Source organism: Miniopterus natalensis, chromosome 1 (assembly GCF_054644295.1).
Source record: "Miniopterus natalensis isolate mMinNat1 chromosome 1, mMinNat1.hap1, whole genome shotgun sequence".
Taxonomy (NCBI): domain Eukaryota; kingdom Metazoa; phylum Chordata; class Mammalia; order Chiroptera; family Miniopteridae; genus Miniopterus; species Miniopterus natalensis.
Window position 1 is genome coordinate 144,584,545 of NC_142081.1, and position 20,636 is coordinate 144,605,180.

Sequence of the window (20,636 nt, forward strand, 5' to 3'; positions counted from 1 at the left end):
GCATGGAACAGATTGTGAATCTCAGTGGGAAGGTGGGGTTGGGGGAGTGAGTGGGGAGAGATTAATCAGAGAACTTATATGCATATATGCATAGCACATGGACACAGACAATAGTGTGGTGAAGGCCTGGGGTGGTGGTGGATGTGGGGTGGAGGGGGACAATGGGGGGAAAGAGGAGGGATATCTGTAATACTTTCAACAATAAAGATAAATTTTTAAAAATTAAAATTAAAAATAAAATAAAACAGCCTTATCAGAGCCAGAACAAATGAGAGCCCTGTAATCAAAGAGAGTAAAAGAAAGTCTCAGGACCTGTAAGAACAGTGTCTCAAAGGTAAAGAAGGAAATAACAACTTGAGGCTTATGTTTAAAAAAAGGAGCTAAGGACAAATAAGTAGGCCTTTAATGTTTTGTTTTGTTTTTTTCTTGAGCAGGCAAAGAACTTTATTAACCTTTCTTTCAAACTTTATTCTGAGGCTTCTTCGACTTAATGAGCTGCAAAAAATGATTTGTATATAAGCAAAAGCTGAAAAGGGCTACAGTGTCCAAGAGACTTGGGCTTAAAAATATTAGAGATCTAGATTTTATCAGATCCATGAACAAAACTGGAAAAAGCAATCACAATATAAAACAGCAGCTCCCAGTAACTTCTTCAAGTTTTATCTTCTTCAGAAGTTGATTCAATTCAGTTTGCTTCATTCTAGAAGCCTCATCAAAATTCTCCACAAAATCCGGAACTTTTTCATCATCATCCTCTCCTGTAGCAGGTGGTGCTTTTCCATCCCCAGACTATTTGGGCTGAGCTTCGCCAGTCTCCTTAAAGCAGCCAGGCTGCCTGCCCCACGCTGGTCTGCGGTGCTGGGTAGCACCTCTGTCAGCTGCTTTGTCTGAGCAAAGCCTGTAATGATCAAAGCGTTCGCTGCCGAAGAAGCCTGAACTTTAGGGTTGTTCAAGTGGATCACTGCTCCTTGGTTGGTGAACATGTTTACCCCTAATTTCTTTAAGGAGAACTGAAGTTTTCATCATCTGCTGTAGCTTTACTGTGAACCACCTTCTTGTTTCTGCGGCAGTTCCTTCCTCACCAGTGCACACTTGTGCCTGCAGTGTGGCGAGTTTCTCCTGATTCATGATAGTTTCCTTCAGCTTGTTGAAGGGGAAATGGGCTGCGTGGAGGACCCGCAGGGGTTGGCTGTCGAGGGATCTTGGACACACAGGCTGAGAACAAGTGATCACTCCACAGGACCCAAAATGGCAGCTCAGGCCTTTAGTGTTTTAATGCTGTGTCTCAAAAAAGTATAAAGAAAAAGAGCAGAGACAGAAAGCAGAACTGCTTAACTTGAATGTTTCTCACATCTTTTCAATAAGGAAACCCCAGGTAAGTCAACATTGGATAGATTAAGCATTGGTAGGAGTTGAATACTAATATAGGCCAAAGGATGGTAAGTTAGCAAGTGGGAGGTGTAAATGCTAGCCATGATTTGGAAAGAGCCCAGGCGTCCATTAGTAAATGAGTGGATAAAAAAGCTGTGGTACATTTACACCATGGAATATTACTCTGGCATAAAAAGGAAGAAAATTTTACCCTTGCGACAAATGGATGGACCTGGAGAACATTATGCTAAGTGAAATAAGCCAGTCAGAGAAAGAGAAGTACCATGTGATTTCACTCATGTGGAATGTAATGAACTGAACTTCCAAGCAAAACAGAGACAGACTCATAGACAGAGAGCAGGCAGCGAGCTCTGGTGGGGGAGGGGGAGCTGGGGGGGAAGGATTGAGCGATAACGGAAAAAAAGAGAGCCCCTGGGCACGGACAACAATGTGGTGACTGCAGGGGGAGGGGGTGGAAGTGGAAGGGTGTATAAGGGGATAAATGGTGATGGAAAAAATAAAATAAAATCTCAAAAAGATGCTGTGTGTGTTTATATAATCTCCATTACCTCCTTACTCAATTGTTTACTTCAGTCAAACCATCTGTGTTTACTGTTCCCTGTGCTTGGCTTTCTCCCTCAGGTCTGACTCAGATGTTCCCCCTTAATTCTTTGCGTGCCTGCTCCACCCTTGTTATTCTCTCTTCACATAACTAAAAGGGGATGTTTGTTTGTATAACTCATTTGGAACTTAGCATGCACCCCCTCTTTGGTTGTTTATGTGTAGAGACTGCTTTCTAGATTGGATTTGGGTCAAGAAACGCAGAAATCAAAAGTGCCAAGTAGAACTTTTCTTTTTCTTCTTCCCCTTTTTCCTCCCCTTCTTCCTCTTCTATGTAGAACTGGGTTTGAATCTCAACCCAAGGCAGTTTAAGGATCGTTATTCTTTTTTATTTTTTTGCTTTGCTTTTAATTTTTATTTTAAAGAAGTTATTTAGAATCTGAAAGAATATATAAACCTTCTCACTGATTTGGATCATTAAAGCTTCCTTTCAGTAAACTTTACCAAAATTATTATCGTTATCTTTTCACTGTTTCAGATTAAGCGGATTCAAACAGCTGAGCAGCGGGGGAAGGTGACACAAACCGTTCCGAAGGCGCTGAAAGACCCGCCGCTGTCTTGCGGGCGTTTTGCTGCTGGACGCGACCGCCTGCGCGAGACACGCGTGCCTGCGCGAGTGGCAGCGCGCACAGCCCGCAGCGCGCACAGCCCGCGGCGCGCACGGCCCCGCGGCGCGCACGGCCCCGCAGGGCTCACGGCCCGCCGCGCGCACGGCCCCGCAGGGCGCACAGCCCGCAGGGTGCACAGCCCGCCGCGCGCACAGCCCCGCCGCGCGCACAGCCCGCCGCGCGAACAGCCCCGCAGGGCGCACAGAACCGCGGCGCGCACAGCCCCGCAGGGCGCACAGCCCGCAGGGCGCACAGAACCGTGGCGCGCACAGCCCCGCAGGGCGCACAGCCGGCAGCATGCGCTCCCGAGCTGTCTTTTTGCCGCTATTGGAAACGAGCGATCATTTTGTCTCCCACAAATCTCTGCCGCGTTTTTCTCAAGGATCGTTATTCTTAAGGGTTAAATTTTCTTAGCTACTTTTGGTCTTGAATTTCATGTTAAGTTGACATTCATTTATATCAATCCCTGCTTCCTTAGTGTAAAGCTACTACCAATCGACACATTTCCACAGAGACTGACAGATGCTCCAACACTCTCCTCCTCTTTGTCACAGAGAAGTCGGATGTCAATCAGTCAGAACAAAGGTGCTCACTAACCCTGGCGTTTCTGCTCCATGCAAAACCAATCGGCATGGGCTCAGCCCCTCCCTGTTCCAGGCACTGAGCTGGGGTCCAGTGAGGGGTCAACGATGGATAAGAGGCCTCTACCTTTGGGCCAAGAGGCAGTATGCAGCGGCGCTTATTACATGGCCTTGGATTCAGGCAGACCCGATCCTTACCAGCTTTGTGAATCTGGACTTATTATTTAACTGTCCTTGGCCTTAGTTTCCTTATCTGTAAAATGAGGACAAATAATAATACCACCTCAAAGCGTTGTTTGATGAGAAAATGAGAATTCTTTGAAAGCATTATTCAGGGAGCCTGACAGAAAGAACAACCCTCAATAAATATTAGCTACAATAATTATGTACTAAAACAAGCTCACAGTCTATGTGAGAAAAGACATGCAGTCTTGTCAGCCTGCCTGGAAGTGCTTTATCACAGGTATAAGTCAGTGCTTTGGGAGCAGAAAAAGAGGTGCCCTTCTGAATGAAGGACTCGGAGGGAGCTTTGTAGATGAGCAGGAACTTGAGGTAGACTTTAAGTAATCTTGGAGAATAGAGAAAAACCCTCACTGGGTCATTTTTATTGTCCTTTGTTCAGTGTAACTACTATGTGTATGGTTCCCAGAAATTAGGAGTTTGACTGTTATTTTATCCACATTTGGAAGCTCCTAATACTCATTGTACAGCCAGGTGTTTAATTAGATGGAGTCTGTAAGGTGGATAAAGTAACATAAAGGACATGTTTCCCTAGAATTGCCAAGGGAACAATTCCATGACTAGTTCATGGCTGTGTCAGTAAGCTTTATTATGTTCTTGTTGAGAAATGACTGAGACGTAAGAAACATTCATCTACTAGAAAGACAAAGGAGGGCCTGCAATTTCAAGTGGATTCCAATTGGAAAGTACTGAAGGAAAGAAGAAAGTCCCACATCTTGTATCTGGCATTCAAGGCTCTTCATCACCTGACTCTAAACTTCTCTTCTACCTTAATTCTCCATATTCTCCAATAAAGGGTCTATGTTCTTTAAAAGATTTGTTCACCCTCTCCCCCAATACATTTCTCATTCAGCCCTTGCTCATCATATTCCTTCTCCTCTTTCTGTTTTCTTGGCCCATTCAAATCCTGCCCAAACCTTGAGATCCAGGTCATAGGTCCCCCCTGTGGAAATGTTAGCTCCATCTCACAGTCTTCCTTTCAGCACCAGCATCGCTCAGGCGTCATTAGGGACCAGTTCTCTTCGACTCCTCTCTGTAATTAGTGTAGAGATCAGTCTCTCAAATCCTACTGGAAATCCCTGGTCACAGGCCTTCTTAAATTTCATTAATGTTCTCAACTACATTTAGCACCATGTGTGAAACAGGTGTTTAATAAATAGTTGTTGGATTCTTGTTCTCATTTGCCTTAGGGTAGGCACATGCTGGCCATGAGAATTCTCATATTGAACACAATCCAGCACTTCCTCTTTCAGAGCTTGCACATCAGCAGTGGAGTCAGCATTGGTCAGGTGGACAAGACAGAGAAACTCTTACATGAGGCAGGAAGTGGTCAGTGCCCTAGATTTCCAAAGTGAAATTCAAAGGAGAAAGATCCTAATCTGTCCTCTCATTTGTGCATTCTCAGCACCTAACTCAATGCATGAAACATAGTAAGTGCTCAATATTTGTCCACTAAGCTGAAGGAGTGACTTCTACTTATAGAGTCAAGGAAGCCTTGAAAGGAAGGTATTTTATTAAGACTTATCTAGCCCAGCCAGGCGTGGCTCAGCAGTTGAGCGTCGACCTAGGATCCAGGAGATCGAGGCTCAATTCCTGGTCAGGGCAGATGCCTGGGTTGTGGGCTGCAGCCGATCAATGACTCTCTCATCATTGATGTTTCTATCTCTCTCTCCCTCTCCTTTTCTCTTTCTGAAATCAATAAAGATATATTTAATAAAAAATAAAAAAAGATATCTAGAAAGATGAGTTGGAATTGAGAGGTATAGATAGAATTAACAGCATGAACAGAAAACCTTGAACAAATACTTTTCTCTTAATATCCTCTATCACACATTTTCCTGTTCATTCATCTCCCATACCGGACAGCCTAGAATTTGAGATTTGAGCCATTACCACCTTGTGTTCCAGGCCTCAGTGAATTTGGAGCCCTGATGCCCAATCATGGCCTTCCATCACCCCATGAACACATGGCTCCATGAACTACCAACAGCACATTTGGACAAGCTCCATAGATTCAGAGTATCTTCCTTAATAACCATCTGGCAAGTGCTTTGCCCTCACCAGCCCTTGCCCCACCTTCTGTAAATTTAGGTTGGTGAGTGAGAGAGCAGGGGACACAAAATTGGGTATCAATTTCAATATCAAGAGGGATGTAACAGGCCTGGAACTATGTCTGGATTGTCCAGAGGTAATCCTATCAACCTTCTAAAGCAGGGGTGGGGAACATCTGGCACACTGGCCATTTATAGCCTGCAAAATCATTTGGTCTGGCCCTGCCAAGGCAACTGCAGGTAGGACTTGAAATCCAATAAATCTAGGAGCTTTTTTCATAGCTAATTTTTAAGTTGATAATTTTGTATGGCCCACGAATGATGTTATAAATATACAAATGGCCCTCAGCAGAAAAAATGTTCCCCACTGCTCCTCTAAAGGGTCATAGAGCATCTCTCACCTCTACTTCTCTCTGTATGTATCTTTCATTCTCTTTCACTCTGTAACTCAGCCCAACTCTATACAATATTTCGATCCAAGCACCATCTTCTAAATTCAGATTGTCCAGAGGATTTGATTTGTTCAGCTTGGGTCAGGGCTCCCCACTATGGTAGGTAGTATAATGGCCCCCAAAGACATCCACTTCAAATCCCCAGAACCTGTGAATGTGTTGGTTTACATGGAAAAAGAGATTGTGCAAGTGTGATTAAATTCAAGATCTTGAGATGAGAAGATTGTCCTAGATTATCTTAGACCAAATCTAATACATGCATTCTTAAAATGGAACCTTCCCAGGCTGCGGTCAGAGAGAGTGATGTGACTACACAGAGTCCTCATATGAACATATTACAATAGCTTTTATTGCATTAGCTTTTTATTGCTGTTGTAACAAATTACTACAGATTCACTTGGAAGATTAACAGGAAGGCAAGGACTGGCATCTCTAATACAGTTATACAGCTAACAAGGAACAGTGCTGGCATTTGACTCCAAAGCTTAGGAGAGAAAAACCAATGTCTCCAAGAGACCTAACTATCTCCTTTTTACCTAGAGGCCTCATAATTGATAAGAAACTAAGAGAGATTATTGTAACTGGAAAACATCATCCTTAGACCAAATCCGTCATATCTAGAGGGTTAAATTACCTGACAAACTGATGAAATTAACATTATTTTTTAAATATCTAAAAAGAAAAAAAAATGAACACCAAATATGTTCCTAACTAGTCTGCAGACTTGAAAGCATGTTGAGGAATAAAGTGCAGACTGAAAAGCAGGGAGGCAGTTTAGTATCAGTACATGGAACTCTGCGCCAAGATTCTAAATTCCTAGAGCAATTTTGAAAAATACTCACATTAGTTACTATTAATTACTATACAATTAGCATTTCATTTTTATTTAAACACTGAAGCCAAACTGTTGAGGGAGTTGAAATGCTTGCCAATGTCGCTGTGGGTATGTAGGCGGGAACCTTGCCATGAGGAGCGCAGCTCGCGAATTTTGTTTGTGTGTCTCCTGAGGGTTTTGGGAAATAACCTAAGAGAAGCCAAACTCCAAAACCACAAAGATGTTCTCTCCAGTCTTCTCTGTGAGAGCCAAACTACAAACATTTTGAATGTCCTACAAGTGTTTTGTTGCTTATTTTAAATTATTTTAATGATGTGCTTGGCAGATAGAAATATAATCATGAGATGATATAGAAATACCAGATGTTTGTAATACATTAAAATAATACAAAGTGATACAAATTCCATGTTGCAACAAAATAAAAATATCTTAAAAATAAAAAGTATTTTTATGATGACGAGATTTCTCCTCAAAATTTAAAAATGTTACTTTCCATGAAAAATACAAGTTATTACTACCAATATCTAATATTCAGGGAGTCCTTAATTTGCTAAGTACTTTCCATACATTGTCTCATTGAATTCATTTCCTGTTATTATCATGTATCATTGAATTATTTAATCAATTTGCCCCATAGTAAAAGTAGCTTCATCTAATATACTAGAAAGTCTTGAAGAGAGACTTAGCAATCAAATTGTTGTCAATTATATTCTTTAATAATTTATAGTTACTTGCAGTTGAGGGTTTCTGGTTGTGAATTCTATTGGCACGTTGTGGTAGACAGAATTCATAGGTAACTTGTAAGGTTCCCATTCCTGATGTATACATCTCGTATGATCCCCTACACTTAAGTGTGGATGAAACTTTTTAATATGATGGGCTAGTCACTCCCTTGATTAGGTGATATCAGGTTTTATTATATGGCAAATGGTGATGGGTTAGTCACTCCTATGACTATGTTATATAAGACTCGATGGGGATTGGAAGTAGGAAGATTGGAAGTGCGAGAGGCTATGGAGTGAGCCACACTGAGATTGTTCCTGGCCTACAGCCAGCAAGAGAACAGAAGCCTTAGTCCTCCAACCACAGGAACTGAACTTAGCCAACAACAATGTGACCTTAGAAGAGGACTCCAAGCTCTCAGAACTGCATGGATCAACCCTCACCGCATTCACCTGATGTTGAAGAAATACTGAGACACCCTCACCACACACACACACCAGGAGGTAGGCATTCTATCTCCCCACTGTTACACACATCAAAGTCATAGCACCCAAATGCTCAAAGAACAATAGAAGTTGTCCTTCACCCTGACAGAGTGTGCATATCTCCTGCTTGTCACTGTGTCCTCAGAAGGGTATTTCCTCCCTCACCCCAAGAAACTTTTCCTTACTTAGACAAACCCATGTATCCAGCCAGGAAAAGGAGAACAGCTCTTTTGTTGTACAAAGTCCATACCAAAAAAAAGGTCCAATTTATATTTCTTTCACAGCCCTATTTTGCCATGTGGTCAGCTGCTGAAACCAAAAAGGACCTGAGGCACCTACATCTAGGTACAATGAGCAGGTACTGCTCTCCCACTGTGACCAAAACAAAGAGACCTCTTTGGATCTCCTGAGACCAGTGCCATGTCAATTAACATCATTGCCGCCCTGAAATTTAACATGACTCCTGTTCTGCACAGTTGTAAAGAAGCTATTCACAAGGTTTTTTTAAATCCCACATCCTACCTAGTATTCTCCAAGCCTCAGAGAAGGCCCTTCTTTCAAAGGATTGCTGGCTGCAGGCTTTGGTCCCCACTTTGGGAATACTTGTTAAAACTGAACAAAGTGTGTCCTGGTGATTTCTACCATACTTCTGAACTTTGGGTAGATGGAAGCTGAGCTAATTATACACAGATTAACTATTAAAAGTTAATGGTTAGTGTTGAAAATACCAATGTTCTTGATTCTCTCTAAAATTGGATTGTGGGTGAGCCAATACTATATCTGAAACAGACTGCACACTCAATATGTTACCTGACGTTGAGCTTGTAATAGCTGTAGAACTCTAATAACTGAATGTGGTTTTTACATCTTCCCAGAATCTAAAAAGTGTCTTACATAAAAGAGTTGTCCTGAAACAGATACTCAAAGTACCGCCATAAAAAATACATAAAATTCCAACCTTCGTTTTCAAAGAGCAAGGCTTTTTTATTTCCACCTTTCAGAGGAAGAAACTGCATTAAATGAGAAGACAGATCCAGTTCCACAACCTGTGGTGGGTGATTTGAGAACCTATGTATCTAGATGCCCTGTCTAGAGACCTACATGATCTCAGATATTAGTGGGTTACTGTGGCAGAGACAATGGATCTTCTTGTCCCAGGGCTTTGCCTCTTCAAGACACAAATCTTGTCCTTTGAAGCAGTGCATTATTCTATCGATCTGAAAAATTAAATTCTTATGTGACTACATAATGTATTCATATTATAAAAGAAGACATGACAGTCACAGAGTCAACTGTAAATTTCATGTGGCTTTAATTCTGCTATAGAACACCAGTTTATCAAATTTTAAGACTTACTCCATTGATTCTTGATCTTAGAGGGTCCTGAAGCTTTGAGCCATGAGTAACAGGAACAAAAGCAAAGTTGGATATTAAATAAGTGTGTCTTTTTCTTAATAAGACTGCAGAGGAAAATTAAGTGATCAAATTAGTTTTTCTTTTGGTTGGGCTGTATAAATTCTGTATAGTAACCACACACAGTATTTTATGCTGCCACCAGAAGCTGGGTGAAAATGTGTGCTTTTGATGAATAATAATTGCTTTAAAATTATGTTTGGTCAACAAATTTTCTCAAAACCTGAAGTCTATGGTGGGCTTATAATAATGAAAGGGGAATTGGTAAAGATACACAGGTAATGGAAAGGAGACCTATGGTCAGGTCAACCAGACTTTGGTTGATGAATAATTTTAAGAACAATTCTCAGTCACTTTTGGGTTAGCCTTGTTTGTCTCTAAATACAAATTTGACCCTTCTTTATCCATTCATCTATTGATGGACACTTAGGTTGCTTCCATATCTTGGCTATTATAAATAATTCTGCGAGGAACATGCATGTATCTTGAACAACTTGAGGGTTAGGGGCTATGACATTCCTCACAGTAAAAAACTGACATCAGCCCTCAGCATACAGGGATTCACAAAGGTGGAGCTGACCCTTAAAGAACATGGTTTCAACTGCCTGGGTCAACTGAAAAAAAATTGTGCATAAGTGGACCCTGCAGTTCAGACTCCTGTTGTTCAAGGGTCAACTATACTTCAAAGGGAGTAATTTGTTTACTGATATTATCTAGACTCAGGCAAAAACCACTGTGCTAGGTATTGGGAAGAAAACTGGGAATGAGGCCCATGTCCTGTGCTTGTGAAACTCTGCCTGCCCTCAGGCCCATTCTTGGCCCTACTCTGGCTCCTCAGGGGCTGATCCCCCAGACAGAACCCTGGGCCTCCCTGGCTTCTTGGTCCTGGCTGGGTGAAGTCAAAGAAGTCACCAGAGAACATCAAAGGGCAGCAGGAGAGAGAAGTCAGGGTGTTTATTCCATTTTCCTTATTTATTGCCCACCCGGAATGGCAGTCACTGTTTCTTCCACCTGTGGCCACTGCTCCTGTCAGGAAGCCCCTCTGCTATGGCTCCAGCTCCTGCTAGATTCTGGTAACTCTTCCTTGCCCTTGATCTTCAGACCTAGAGGCAATCAGTTTCCCACTGTAGTGAGGCCTCAGATACTTCCTCACTCTTATTGGAGTGACTAACCCTCCAGAAAGCCCATAATTAAACTTTCCTCAATTAAACTCTAGTTTGATAAAGTCTGCTGTTCTCTGCTAGGATCCTGCCTGATATAGGTCCTGCCCTCATTTTGTCTACCAGACAAGTCAAGAAGCTGTGACTATTCGGGGTGAGCAGAACTGTGATGAAAATTCTCGGTTCTGGCTTTACTGGGTTAGAAGTTCACCAACATAAAGAGCAACAGGAAGAATATAAATTGAAAATTTTAGCAACCACCAAAGAACACACTTAGGGGGTCACTGAACTAAACCATTCTTTCAGCCTACGCTTATTTATTTAGAGCTATTACAGGCAAGGACTTGTGTGGGGAATTGGAGGTCTTGTCATGGGAGAATGAGATCAATTCGGTGGGATTAAAAACTAATAAATGTGAATTAAGTATGAACAGGAAGTCCTAAAGTCACAGCAGGGATATAACCACTATCCCAATAATCCCACAGTCTGTGAAGTGGTTTGTAAACTAGAGGCTGATTTGCATGCTGAGTAACAGCATTTCCTCCACATTTTTCTCTCCTTCCTAAAGCAGTTCTGGGTCATTCAAGACAAAAGTGGGGGGATGTGCTTTGTGTAAGTGGCACAGCTGTCCTCGAACTGCAGGGTTAGTTGTCTCCCTCAAACGCAAAAATTTCAGCTGTGGCTTCATTTTCTTCAACTCTACTGTGAAAGAGAAACAAACAAGGCAGCTGAAAAGTGTCCCAAGGCACATACTAAAGGGAGCAGTGATTTCTGATTCTCCTGCCTTAAATATGAACTGGCTCATAGTTAACTTTTTGGCCCAGCTAAATACTACCACCTGCAGCCCCTTTTGGGCCCAGCTAGATACTGTAACCCACAGCCCCTTTCTAACTCCTGAAGGAGAAACCAGCCCTCATAGGATCAAGAGCTTTTCATTTATGCATTTATTTCAGAAACACTATTGCGCATCTACTCTTAGCCTCTCTGCCAGCAGCTGGAGATAGATGACCACACTCATGAGGAAACAAACATATGCAGAATACTGCAATATGGCATCCTGCACACAGTGACAGCATGATGCCAGGGCACTGAGAGCAGAGGGGCGCTGAGAGCAGAGGAGTAGTCTTCTGGGGAGTAAGACTAAACTAAGTCCTAACAGACAAGCAGGAATTTCCTAAGACAAGGGACATGGTGGGAGAATAGTCTAGGAAGAGGAATAGCAAGAGAGAAAGCAAAGAAGAAAAAGAGACCCAGGCATTGTGGGTGCATCGGGAACGCAAGCATTTTTATGCTGTCTGAGCAGGGTGGGGAGTGCAGGGTTCAATGGGAGGTCAGCTGGCCTGTGACAAAGGGCCTTTGATTCATGGTCATACCCTGGAGACAAAGTGGAGCCTTTGAATGATTTGTTTTAAATGATTAGAGAGAGGAAGGGAGAGAGAGAGACATCGATTTGTTGTTCCACTTATTTATTCATTCATTGGTTGATTCTTGTATGTGCCCTGACTGGGGATCAAACCCACAACCTTAGCGTATGGGGACAACACTCTAACCAACTGAGGTACCAGGCCAGGGCGCCTTCGAATGATTTTCAAGTTGAGAGACATGATCAGATTTGCCTTTAAGGTGCCTCACGTGGAGACTGTGGAGGAGATAAGTCTGAGGGAAATAGGCCAAGAGGAGGGTACATGTTATTTCCCAAAATTCTCTTGTAATTTCCTTGGAGAAAATAGAATAGCAAAATTCTCCTTAAGTACTGGAAAGTTTCAAAAAAGGGGGGGAGAGGAATTAAGTTATTTGCAAAGACTATGATTTTGGTGATTAATGAGTAAACTTAAATTTAAAAACTCAGTAAATCTAAATAGAAGAATGTCATGATCCCCAAAGTATTACTGAGCTTGTCTCCAATGAAAGGTGAAGTAGTTAAGTCTGTGGTATTTAGATCCTGAATCCTCTGTCTGTGTTTTCGGGGGAAACAAGCCAGTGAAAGACAAATCCCCTTTTTCTTAAGGGGAAGGGAGCAATAAGAAAGAGTCCCTGCTCTGATGGAAAGGAGGAGACCACACCAATAAGACCTGAGCCTGGCCGCAGAGTGCACCTGTGCTTGGCATGAATCCATTCTTTCAGGGTGTGGCCTACATCTCTCATTCCCACATGAGCAGAGGCCTAGGCAGAGCTGGTCCACAGTGCACAGGGCATTCCGCGTCCACTCTGCACATCCTATCCGTGCCAGCCTCATGAAGTATCCTGCTCTGAGGCCTGAAGCGAGAAAAGGCAGTACAAGGAGGTTGGTGCTGCTTTCTACTTTGCTCAGAAAGTGATGAATTGGGGCATTCTTGTGGGTGGGCTTTAAGGTTTGGATGAGACAGTCCAAAGCCATTTTACAATTGGCAGGGACATGTGCTAGATGGTTTTTGCAGGATTTGGGCCAGAAATGAGGAGACAGAGTAGGGGAGGACATGCTAGCAGGGAAGAGGGAGAGAGAATTGATTGATTCATATTTAGGAGGAAAAACCAAGAGGCCTTGATCATTCACTAGATGTGGAAACTGGTGCAGAGGGAGGAATCCAGTGTGATGCTCAGCTTTCCAGTTTGAGTGGATGGTGCGGCCACAAACTAAAATGGAGAATTCAGATGGCAGACCAACTTTGGAGGCAGTGAAGGGTTAAGTTTGGTGATGTTAGTTTGAGTTGCCTTATGGAGCATCCAGGTTGTTATTCCCAGTAGCTGGAGAGGTAATCTGTATGTGTGAGGCCAAAATGCCAAGCTATTCTTAGGGCATAGTAGTAGAGCATGGACTCTTGTGGAAATGTCTATTGTGGAAATTTTCATGAAAAAATATGCTTGGTTGAAGATAGAAAGACTTCATATTAGCAGTCTCCTAAGTAAGGTAGGGAGATGCCAAGAAATGATTAGGTGTGTCTCCCCTTAGGGACTTCTACTATTTCTACAAACATTGTCTAATGCATTGACATCAAAGGGACATGCCTGACCTCCTCTATGAAAGTCCTTAGTCTGGTAGCCAGAGGCTAATTGAGCCTCTGAAATAGTTTTGGGACACAGCATAATTTCTCCATTTCACCATTTCTACAATTAGAGAAAATAATTTGGATAAAATGAGAGATTTCAAGTGGTTTAATCACTTAATAAAGCAACTGGAGAAAAGAGGTGAGAATATTCTTTTCAGAATATGGAAAAATTGACTTTTTTAAAAATGACAGATGCTGTAATGATAATTTTTGTTTGTGTGTTTCACATTGGACAACAGAGCAAATTAGGTTAGAATTCTGCCATACCAAGCATCCTAGAAGCAGGTAGGGAAGAAATAGGGCCTCCTCTTAGCGCTAGGGTTGAAGTCCTAAAACCCAGGCCTCTCTCTCTCTTCACAAGTTATTCAAGGCGACTCAACCAAGGTGACTCATTTGAGAGTTTCTCTTTAGTTCAGTTAAGCATTTCCTAGGACCTCTGTGGCTTCCTGACAAGAGCGTATTTCTATGATTCTCATTTGCCAGAATGAAAGCTCTAGCATCGGTGTCCTATTTTGCAAAATAAATTGAAAGTGCTTTAGCCCTTTTTATTCCTAGGGAGACACTCCTCAGTCTTGTTTTCCAAAGTAAAGAGAAACCAAGTTTATGACTATTTCAAGGTCCTCCTTTCTAATTAGAGCCTTTGAAAATTACCTAGATGGGACCTCAGAAAACAGGTGCTGGGAGTTTTAAACAGAAGCCTGCCAAATCAGGTCAACACATCATGTTTTTGACTAAATTTGTAATCCACAATCAAGAGTCCAATATTTTCACTTTATGGGGTTTTTTGGTAGGAAACTTTGTTTACCAAAAGGTTTTGTTGAATGAATAGTACTACATTTGGGGTATGCCAGATAGTTATGTAAGCATATGATTCTTTGCCAAAACTTGCATTGACATTTATAAAATGCTAGCAAAGTTAAAACACTGTTTTTTCCAATTGTGCAATTGAATATTCAACTAAATATTATTTTTCATTAAAATGTTTACCAGAATTTTAAGTGGGTGTCTTATTTATTCACGGTAGAACAAAATAAATTAAATCTGAAATGAAATGTTGGACTAGCAGAAAGAGCAGTTCCCAAGAACATGCCATGCTGCCTCATTCAATTCTTTGGCTAACATGATGGCGTATTTTGTGCCCTGGACACCTGACACAGCCAGAAATATGCAGTCCTCTTAATTCAATCATTGAATCAGCCAAGAATGCTTGCCTAGTGTCCATTGGATAGACATGTTCGACTTGGTACTGTTTTAAGAAGGAACTTGGGGCATAGTCCCTACCTTCTGAAACTTCACATGTAGAATGGATTGAGCTCTCCAGGAGGCAACAGTCACGTCTCTGTAGCCTGTGGGGTGACTGACAATGTCAGAAGAGAAGTGAAAAGAACTGTGGAACCTAAGGCTGGTTGCCAGGGGTAATGGGGATTTTCACTTTCCTTCTTTTTTAAAAAAAAAATATATCTTTCTTGATTTCAGAGAGAGGAAAGGAGAGGGAGAGAGAGGTGAAACACCAATGATGAGAGTCATTGATCGAGCCCACAACCTGGGCATGTGCCCTGACTGGGAATCAAACCTTGATTTCCTGGGTCCCAGGTTGATGTTCAATCGCTGAGCCACGCCTGGCAGGGCCACTTTCCTTCTTGAAAGGAATCCAACTCTATGAACAACAAAAAGATGGACAAATATATGTACACAAAGAAAGTAAATACTATAAGCTAGTTATGCAGCCCCAGTTAGCTAGTTCTTACAGAGAAATAGAAAAAATCTTAGATAGAAAGAAAAGTGAGAAACAAGAAAGGAAATGCTGGTGGAAGGAACTTCTGCAGATGAGTTGAGGTCATGAGGAAAGAACTTTCCTGGGAAAGCTCTGCAGTGTTTTTCCTCCTCTGGGTAAAAATCACCTCATATCAGTCTTGGTGATAACTAAAGCATGTTCTTCTCTGGACAAGTGTCTGAGGAAGCTAACTATTGAGATAAATAAATATACAAAAATGTCCAAGAGGAATTACCATTTTTCAGCTTCATGAATCTAAACAATTTTACTAACGTTTTGAGGCAAATATGCTGGCCTTTGTATAATTCCCAGTAGGAGATGGTCAGCTTTTCCTAATTACTGGCCTTTGGGCACGTGGTTCCTTCAACTGGGATTTTGCCCCTCTCTTCCCTGGGTCTGCTCCAGCTCATCCTTCAGATGTGAGCTTGAATTGATCTTCTAAGTGGCCTTCCAAGGCACCTTAGAGAAAGATGAAAGCTCCTTCCTTTTCTTTTCCTTTTTTTATTTTATTATTTGTTTGTTGTTGTTTTTATCCTCACTGGAGAATATTTTTTCCATTACTTTTCAAAGAGAATAGAAGGGAGAGAGAGAGAGAAAGAGAAACATCCATGTGAGAGAGACACATTGATTGATTGCCCCCTGCAACCGAGGTAAATGCCCTTGGCCAGAATCGAACCTGGGACCCCTCAGTCTGTGAGCTGATGCTCTAACCACTTAGCAAACCGGCCAGGGCTCTCCTTTTTTTCTTGAACAATACCTTGGTCCTTACCCCATTTAACATATCACAAATTTAAGTGATGTATATTTATGTTTATTTACTTTTTTATAAATGGTTCTCCTAGAACACTATATGCTCTATAAGACAGAGGCTGTCTCAGTTTTATTCACCACTGTGAGCTAGGTGTTTACCTAACTCAGGAAATGCCTTCAATTGGTACAAGGTGGAAGTAGGCGGAAAAAAACAAATCATACATCATTTAAGCCATTAAATTCTAGATTATTTTTAAACAAGAAGCTGGATATGTTATTTAATATTCCTTCGACTATTTCTTGCTCATTTACCTTTTGATTTAACATCCAAGAACTCAATTTGACATTGTTTCATGGCTTCATTGACTGGAAATGAAAATACACAAAAAATATCAATTTCCTGATCTCTCCATAGAACCAGTATTTTCAGATGATTTGAAAAACTGTTCATAGGCAGGTTTTCCTGGCAAGATGGTTGAAGTTCACTGTTTGGCCCTGACAAGCTCAGAAGTGAGAAATGATTCCACAAAGTTTCACAATAAATATTAAATATATCAAATTGTGACATGTGTAATATTTATAAAAATAGAATTTATAGGAAACTCTAAGTAAAAAGAGGAGTTCATTTCAAAAACTGTGATCTCGGAATATAAATTTTAACTCCTTCTTGGATTTATTTCTTTTAATGTAACTATATATATAGCTTTAAGTATACTTATTTAATGTTTTTTGAAATTTGAGATAAAAAGGAAACATTAAATGGTATTTCATATTTTTCCAGATTGCCGATTCTCAGAGGGAAGGCAGGAGTGGGTGGGTGGGGAGAGATTAACCTAAGAACTTATATACAATTATGTACAACCCATGGACAGAGACAATAGTTTAGTGAAGGCCTAGAGGGGGCATGTAGTGGGGGGGGGGAATCAATGGGGGGGAAGGGACATTTGTAATACTTTCAACAATAAAGATAAATTAAAACATTTAAAAAAATGTTTTGGCCCAGCCGGGCGTGGCTCAGCGGTTGAGCGTCGACCTAGGATCCAGGCGATCAGGGTTCGATTCCCGGTCAGGGCACATGCCCGGGTTGCGGGCTGCAGCCATCAATGACTCTCTCATCATTGATGTTTCTATCTCTCTCTCTTCCTCTCCCTTCCTCTCTCTGAAATCAATAAAGATATATTTAAAAAAAAAAATGTTTTGGCGGGGAGGGGCAGTGTTTCCTTTATTAATCAGGTCCTAGGTTGCTAACTACAAACATTGCTCATGGATGAGGGAAATGCCTTCAAATGGTCCTTTGATAGAGATTTTATATATATATTATGTATTTATATATAGTATTATATACTTTTATAAACTGTGACTATTTATAAGTGCTTTGAGGGTTACCGTAGCTAAACTTAGCTGATGTTAAAGTTACTTCACATAGGAATTCCATATACTTTTTAAGCATTTCATCTTCTTTTGTTTTCATTTTCTTTTTTTATTTTCCACAAACTATATTAAGCCTAGATCAACAAACTGGTAAAAGGAAAAACTTTTACCCCTAGGTTGAAGCCACTTTTCATTGGGAAATATTTATTGAGCAAGTAGCTTGTAATTAACCTGGACATTTTGCAATCTACCAAGGCAGGACTGCCCAGGCTATGTTACATCCTTATATTGAAACCTCCATTTCTACTATGCTTACCTTGCTTGTTTCTTATAAAGTATCTCATGTGTTTTTCCGGTGCTTTACCCATAGCCAATAAATGTTCAATAACAAAATGAAATCAACTCTTCAAACAAAATCTATCACCACAAAACATTTTGTAAAATATTCTAACTTAATTAAGAATTTTAAACATATCACATAGAGATAAATATAAAGATAGATAGTAATACCAGGGCAGTTGTACAAAATTAAAAACATTTTTTTGTTAAATGGGGTCATTAATAAGTAAACAGGGACTTAGGGACTTACAATTCTACTTTATTGAATTGAACATTAGGATATATACTGCAATGTGATTATAGCTGCAATTTTATATTTAGATTCAGGTAGCATTATTAAAAGGCATACTTTCTGCAGTATTAGTATGCTGGACAATAGCCTCGAGCACCCTGATAGGATGTTGTTTCAGGTTCACCTAGTTATATAATGATGATTCAGAAAGTTAATCATTGAAATGTGCCCTTCAGTTTCCCCATTCCTTTCCTAATCTAATCAGCTTGCAAATGCAATGAGCCAATTTTAAAACTTAATTCCAGTTAATTTATAACAAGGATTTTAAAAAAATATTTACAATTGATTTCAAAAAGAATGTTTACAATGTGCTAAAGACCATCTTCAATTCATTTTACTGAATTTATAGTATTCAGTAAAAGGAGTATAACTTTAGGAAATACATATGTCATCTTCATCTTTACATGCCAAATCTGCTCTAAGTGGTGGCAGCTGGCTTAAATTCTTTTTTTAAAAACCTCTACTCCACCTTAAAAATGAAAGTATATTTTTTCAAAATATGTAATTACAGTCTAGGAAAATGTAAATCTAAAATGTTAATATTGTTGACCCAAACCTCCTGCTAATTTCCAGGCACTCATAAGACTCTAAATACTTCTTTCATAAGGATTATGTATCTTCACAAGTCCTCGACTTCTGCTTGTCCGTATGAAGCAGACCCAAGACCTCAGCAGAAGGAAGTGTGAAAGGGAAGCTCCAGGTCACCATCACTCAGCGCAGACCTCCAGTCTCTTAGAATCTCAGAACATCAGGATGCTGAAACGTAAAATGATCATTTTTAGTGATTTGTGCCCATACCTTCCAAACAAGGACAGTTTAAGCAACTACCCTTCTTATCTGTTATGGGAAACTTCAGGTAAACTCTGTTGGAAATTCTTCTGGGCCTGAGGTGCACACCAATGAACTTTCTTTCTCAAATGTTGTTCTGACAGTTTAACCCATTGTTTTCTTGCTTAAAAAGAGTTTGAATGTATGTTCATAATACAATGACCTGGTAGCTAGGCCAGGTGTGGAGACAAGAGACCACACTGAAAAAGCACTCAGGGGGAAATCTAGTGAGAATTTGGATCTCTGGTTAAGGTACAGTTAGTTCCTTTTGCTACTGAAACCCAAATCCTTGGAACATTGCGGATGCTCAATAAATCTTTACAGACCCGGTGAGTGAAACTGCACTTCGTCTTGGAGACAGGCTCTCTGATGGCCGTTTCAAACATCCATGAGCGGACATCGCAGTTGACGCTTAAGTGAAGTTTTCGTGTTCGACCTCCCTACCTTTGCCCAGCCCTCAGAAGCGACAAGAATAGCGACAGGGATGCTCCTGTTTGCCCGGAGCTCGTCTGCTCTGCGGGGGAATTCGGGGCGTGGTGGAGACAGCACAGGCCTTGCACTGGGCTTGCGGTCCCGTGCTGCCCCTGCAAGGCCTGGCTGGCAAGTTATGTACTTGTCTTTCGTAATCAGTTTATTCAACTGAAAATGGTAAAAATAATATGTGACCTTCAAGGATCAGAAACAAGCGCTTTTGAAGAAGCACTTTGAAGACTGTACAGAAAATGAAAATGTCGTAGCATTACGTAAACAACCTAGCATCTTTATGATGAAATGAAAATAGCTAAGATGAAATCAATCCAATGTAGAAAAAACAAGGCCCAAAGGATTTTAAAAAATCGGTTAATATAGACAATGATATATTAAGTCTATGAAAAGTAATCAACTCTATCAATCTTGCTAGGTTAGATACAGTCAATGCAGTGCAATATGACATTTTGGTCAGTGAGGGACCACAAATGCCACAGTGGTCCCATAAGGTTGTAATGGACCTGAATTTCCTGAAGAAATGGAAGAGTATGTGGTTCAGGAGGAATTTTTTTCCTCTGATGGGAGCAACGTCTGGATGGCAATAGATTCCCTCTCACTCACAGTATCTCAATTTTTTTTAATATTTTTATTGATTGATTTGAGAGAGAGAGAGAGGAAGGGAGGGGGAGAAAGAGGGGGAAAAAACCATCAAATTGTTATTCCAGTTGTTTACGCATTCATGGAAGATTCTTGAATGTGCCCTGACCAGGTATGGAACCCGCAACCTTGATATATCAGGATGATGCTCTAACCAGCTGAGCTACCTGGCCAGGCACAGCACTTCAACTCTTAGCTCACAAATTACATGCGAATGAGTCAGCTGCTGACCTGTTTCGGCACAGAGGAGCCTGTCCCCCAGCACTACATATTCAGATCTAGCTTGACAGTCTTCAAAGCACACTGCTGTAAATTCCTTGTTGAGGAGCTAAGATCTAGTACAAGGACACAGGTCCTCAGGAGCTACCTTAATAAGTACTAAGCACCACAAACACTTTAGTAACAGCTTTCTGTGGCAGTGTGGAGCCAGCCTCTCCCTGTACTTTGGAAATATTTTTATGTTGCTATGATGTAAAACATAGATGAGTTTTATTTCTTCTATTAATTCAATGCAGAGAGAGTCCTTTGTTCCAGATAAGGTCAATGGAACTGAAAAACAAATTTCCAAAGTCAAAGTATTGAGTTCTCAGT

General features: G+C 40.9%; 1 pseudogene; it reads right to left on the bottom strand.

Moving 5' to 3' along the window:
• Positions 1–618: 618 nt before the first annotated feature.
• LOC107535685 (transcription factor BTF3 pseudogene) lies at positions 619–1,128 on the bottom strand (annotated as a pseudogene).
• Positions 1,129–20,636: the final 19,508 nt, after the last annotated feature.